The sequence below is a fragment of the Drosophila montana genome, unplaced genomic scaffold (genome assembly GCF_035044405.1).
Source record: "Drosophila montana isolate Dmon_TW-CO22-7 unplaced genomic scaffold, ASM3504440v1 contig_3711_1, whole genome shotgun sequence".
In the NCBI taxonomy this organism is placed as follows: Eukaryota; Metazoa; Arthropoda; class Insecta; order Diptera; family Drosophilidae; genus Drosophila; species Drosophila montana.
This window is the reverse complement of record NW_026998599.1, coordinates 1-5,708: the sequence shown is the minus strand read 5'-3', so window position 1 is coordinate 5,708 and position 5,708 is coordinate 1. Positions and strand designations below refer to the sequence as shown.

Genomic DNA, 5,708 nt, shown 5'->3' with positions numbered 1-5,708 from the left:
ATCAAAAATAAGATTAATTCTTTTAAAACTTCAAGAGAAAAGAATTTCTTTTTCATTAATCCCCAAAATTAATATTTTATATAAACTACCTCTTGAAATTCTTCAATTAATTTTATACTCTATAATTTTTTTAACTTCAATTATTTTTATAAATATAATCCATCCTTTAGCTATAGGGTTAACGCTATTAATTCAAACAATTTTAATTTCCTTAATCACAGGATTAATAACAAAAACTTTTTGATTTTCATATATTTTATTTTTAATTTTTCTTGGGGGCATATTAGTTTTATTTATTTATGTGACATCTTTAGCTTCAAATGAAATATTTAACTTATCAATTAAATTAACTCTAATTTCAATTATATTATTTTTAATATTTTTAATTTTAGCTTTAATTATAGATAAAAATTCAACAAGATTTTTTTTATTAAATAATGAAATAGAAATAATTTCTTCAAATTATTCTTACCTCATAGAAAATTCTTTATCTTTAAATAAACTTTACAATTTCCCAACAAATTTAATTACAATTCTTTTAATAAATTATTTATTAATTACTTTAATTGTTATTGTTAAAATTACTAAAATATTCAAAGGACCTCTACGAATTATAAATTAATGAACAAACCTTTACGAACCTCCCACCCTTTATTTAAAATTGCTAATAATGCATTAGTTGATTTACCTGCTCCTGTTAATATTTCAAGATGATGAAATTTTGGATCATTACTTGGATTATGTTTAATTATTCAAATTTTAACTGGTTTATTTTTAGCAATACACTACACAGCAGATGTAAATTTAGCTTTTAATAGAGTAAACCATATTTGTCGTGATGTAAATTATGGATGATTATTACGAACAATACACGCTAATGGTGCTTCTTTTTTTTTATTTGTATTTATTTACACGTAGGACGTGGAATTTATTACGGATCTTATTTATTCACACCAACATGAATAACTGGAGTAATTATTTTATTTTTAGTAATAGGAACCGCTTTTATAGGATATGTTCTACCTTGAGGACAAATATCATTTTGAGGAGCAACAGTTATTACAAATTTATTATCAGCAGTACCTTACTTAGGAATTGATTTAGTACAATGAGTATGAGGAGGGTTTGCTGTTGATAACGCAACTTTAACTCGATTTTTTACCTTTCATTTTATTTTACCTTTTATTGTTTTAGCAATAGTTATAATTCATTTATTATTCTTACACCAAACTGGTTCAAATAACCCAATTGGAGTAAATTCTAATAGAGATAAAATCCCATTTCACCCTTATTTTACTTATAAGGATATTGTTGGATTTATTATTATAATTTTTTTATTAATTTCTTTAATTTTAATTAACCCAAATTTATTGGGAGACCCGGATAATTTTATTCCCGCTAACCCTTTAGTAACACCAGCTCATATTCAACCAGAATGATATTTTTTATTTGCTTACGCAATTCTTCGATCTATCCCTAATAAATTAGGGGGTGTAATCGCCTTAATTCTTTCAATTGCAATTTTAATAATTTTACCATTTTATAATTTAAGAAAATTCCGAGGAATTCAATTTTACCCTATTAACCAAATTTTATTTTGAATTATAGTAGTCACAGTAATCTTATTAACTTGAATTGGAGCTCGACCAGTAGAAGAACCTTATGTATTAATTGGACAAATTTTAACTGTTGTTTATTTTTTATATTATTTATTAAACCCTTTAGTAAATAAATGATGAGATAATTTATTAAATTAGTTAATGAGCTTGAATAAGCATATGTTTTGAAAACATAAGATAGAAATGTTACTTTCTATTAACTTAACTAGTTACTAATTTTAGTTCATAATAACAAAGAAAATAATAAAATTTTTAACCCAATAAAAAATAATAAATAATTTAATGAAAATGATAAAAAACATTTTCATGCTAAATATATTAATTTATCATAACGAAATCGAGGTAAAGTACCACGAACTCAAATAAAAATAAATGAAATTAATATTAATTTTAAATAAAATAATAAATTAAATACATCGCACCCTAAAAAAATTACACAAAATAATATTCTTATAAATAAAATTCTTGCATACTCAGCTAAAAAAATTAATGCAAATCCTCCTCTTCTATATTCCACATTAAACCCTGAGACTAATTCAGATTCCCCTTCAGCAAAATCAAAAGGAGTCCGATTAGTTTCAGCTAAAGAAATTGTTAACCAAACCAAAGCCATAGGAAATAAAATAAATAAAAATCAAATATAAGTTTGATAATAATAAAAATATAAAAAATTATACCCCCCAATTAAGAAAACAAAAGATAATAAAATTAAAGCTAATCTAACTTCATACGAAATAGTCTGAGCAACAGCTCGTAACCCCCCTAATAAAGCATAATTAGAATTAGAAGATCATCCAGCTACTATAACTGTATAAACTCCTAATCTTGTACAACATAAAAAAAATAAACCTCCTAAATTAAAAGAATATAATTTTACAAAAAATGGTATACATATTCAAACAACTAAAGATAAAAATAAAGATAAAATAGGTGAAATATAATATCTTAAATAATTTGATAATAAAGGATAAGTTTGTTCTTTTGTAAATAATTTAATTGCATCACAAAAAGGTTGAGGAATTCCTATTAAACCAACTTTATTAGGACCCTTACGAATTTGAATATAACCTAAAACTTTTCGTTCTAATAATTTTAAAAAGGCTACACTTACTAATTTACAAATAATTAATAATAAACTTCCAATTAAAGACATACTCAATTCTATATAAAAAAAGTACTATTTGTAATAAATACTACATAATTAAATTCTAAATTTATTGCACTAATCTTCCAAAATAGTTATATTAATTAATTATATTCTATATTAAAATAAAATTATTTTAATATTTGGTCCTTTCGTACTTTCGTATAGAAACCAACCTGGCTTACGCCGGTTTGAACTCAGATCGTGTAAGAATTTAAAAGTCAAACAGACTTATAATTTGAACACCCAATATTATATCTTAATCCAATATCGAGGTCGCAATCTTTTTTTCTTTATTATTAAAAAAAAAAGAAATATGTATAGGTTCTTCTCGTCTTTTAAACAAATTTGAGCTTTGTTAATAAAAATAAAATTCTATAAATAATGTAAATGAAACAGTTAATATCTCGTCCAACCATTCATTCCTGCCTTTGTAAAGAAGCTACTGGCCGGGGTTCGACTCTCAGTTTTACCAGGTCCACCGAGTTAAAAGACATTTATAATTTCGCTGGGAAAGATGGTTTAAGGGGAGGGGAAGTGGGTATTTTGACCAAACCATGCCTAGCTCTACTTCTACACGCCTACACTATCGGGCTGTGGCATCGCACCAGCTGCACTATCGGGCCGTGGCCTCGTACCAACTACACTATCGGGCCGTGGCCTCGCAGAAACTCCACTATCTAACCGCTAACCAGTAATACCCACTCCTGGGCTACAGTCCCGTACCACATGCTCCCACTCTAGGTTAGGTTGAACATCGGCTAATTCCGATGTTAGAACAAATAGGGTTATTGGAAAATAAAAGAATCAGCGAATTTTCTTTATTAATCACAATGTATGCACTTTTATTCAATTATTTTTACCTTATTGATCAAACACTGTCCTATTCTGCAACTCAACTTAGTGCCCTGCCGCACTGCTTGGCGCCCTAGCGCTCGGCTATACACTCTGCGTTTTCACTCGCGATGCACGTTTACTCACTCCAAAAGTGCCGGCACGCCCGCCAGCGAGCCGTGCGCATGCCTCGGTCGCTCAACTTCGCCGCGAGCTTTCGCAACTTCACCTCGGAGCTTTCGCTCTTCGCCGCCGAACTGAAGTTGCGCTCTCGAACACGGTGTTGAGCTACCGATCAACAACGCACGGTTGCTGCGGCGGCCGGCGGTTAAATTTAAATTTAAATTATGCCGTTGCTGGCTACGTGGCTCCTTGCCCTTAATTTACGATGCTCTTATTCGTATACAATTAATGATTATAAACTGACAATACTTACATCCTATAACTACAATTATGAACTGTGGGGTGGCTACCACAGTGGCCGGCTCGTAAACTGTACCCCGTTGTCGCACACGAACTTCCTAAGTACTTTAACCTACTTAGAATCCTCCCTCGGAATACGATCTGCAGGTGTGCCGCAGTAGCCCTCCGGAAAGGGACCAATTCCACCCATTTCGAAAAAGCGTCATGGAACACTAATAGCATCGTGTTTCCATGTCTCGACCGTGGAAGGGGTCCGACATTATCTGCGCAGAGTACCGCCATCGGCTCTGCCACCTGTCTCGTCAGCATGCGACCAGCCGGTTTAAGTTGCTCGCTCTTGAACTTCTGGCAGTCTTCGCAGCATTTCACGTACTTGGCGGCATCGCGGAACATCCCTGGCCAGTAGTACCGCTGGGCTAGCCACGACACAGTTTTCCTCACAAGTTTTCCTATACAACTGTCCGTTTTCTGCGGGGTAATCCGGGAACTTGGCTGGCTCTTCGGCGATCCTGGCACGCATACTCGCGACCCATTTGCAGGGGGCCTAGGCCACCACTGCTTGCTGACAGGTCTCTAGAGGATGCATTGATAGTGCATCGGCCACGACGTTGAGCTTCCCTCGACGATAGTGGACGTCAAATTGGAACTGTTGCAGTTCCAATGCCCATCGCGCGATTCTTCCGGACGGGCTCTCGATCGAGTTGAGCCACTTGAGTGCTAGATGGTCTGTTATCACGTCGAACCGGTACCCTTCTAGGTAGCAGTGCAGCTTCCGGATCGACCACACTATTGCCAGGCACTCTTTCTCGGTGGCGGAATAGTTCACCTTGGCCTTCAGCAACTTCCGGCTCGCGTACGCTATCACCCGCTCCTGTCCCTCAATCGTCTGCGTCAGCCTTGCGTCGAGGCCATACTCACTCGCGTAAGTCTGCAGAACGAATTTGGCGGAAAAGTCTGAACAAGCCAATACCGGGGCAGTCGTCAAGCTATCTTTCAATTGATGCAATGCCTCCTCCTGTTCTTGCTCCCTGTACCATGACGCCATCCCGAGACACTGCCGCAGTTCTTTACAATTTTTCGGGCCCTCAGGTTGCAACCGGCACAGGATAAGCATCCGGAATGGAATGACTAAGACGATTGGGGCGCTGTGAGGACTACGTCGGTTCGATGGCATTTGCCCGGATCAGCTCATCCATCGGATTCTTCGGATAGTATCTCTGTTTGAATGGCTTGTCGTCCTTTAGACGGATCCTATGCTCCGCGATATGCGAGACTCCATGAAGCCCCTCGAAGAGTGCCAGTTCTGACTCCAGGAACTCCCTCAGTTCCGAATCCAGATCCGCTGCCCACTCCGCCTCTTCGATGCTGTCCTCGCCCCCTCCAGGTACCACTTCGACTCCAGATAGAGCTCCATGATCGCTCGACTCTGGCAGTCGCTCTAGCCATTGCTCCTACACCGTCCCTTCCTGGCACGTTTCTGCCGTGCCGCTTCCGTAACCAGCGTAGCTCTACGCGCCGCCTCTTGGGCTCTTCAGGCTCTCGATTTGAGCCGGACCTCACTTCCCTTTTCACGACCTTTTCCATCGGGTGCCGAGCAGGTGCTCCCTTTCCATGACCTGGGAGACCTTCCTTCGGTTCCCTCTTGGTATCCTCTCTCTGTAGCCGAGCAGGTGCTCCCTTTTCATAGC

General features: G+C 36.4%; 1 pseudogene; it reads left to right on the top strand.

The window, feature by feature from the left end:
- The first annotated feature begins 606 nt into the window (after positions 1-606).
- Positions 607-1,756, top strand: LOC135435801 (cytochrome b-like; annotated as a pseudogene).
- The last annotated feature ends 3,952 nt before the right edge of the window (positions 1,757-5,708 follow it).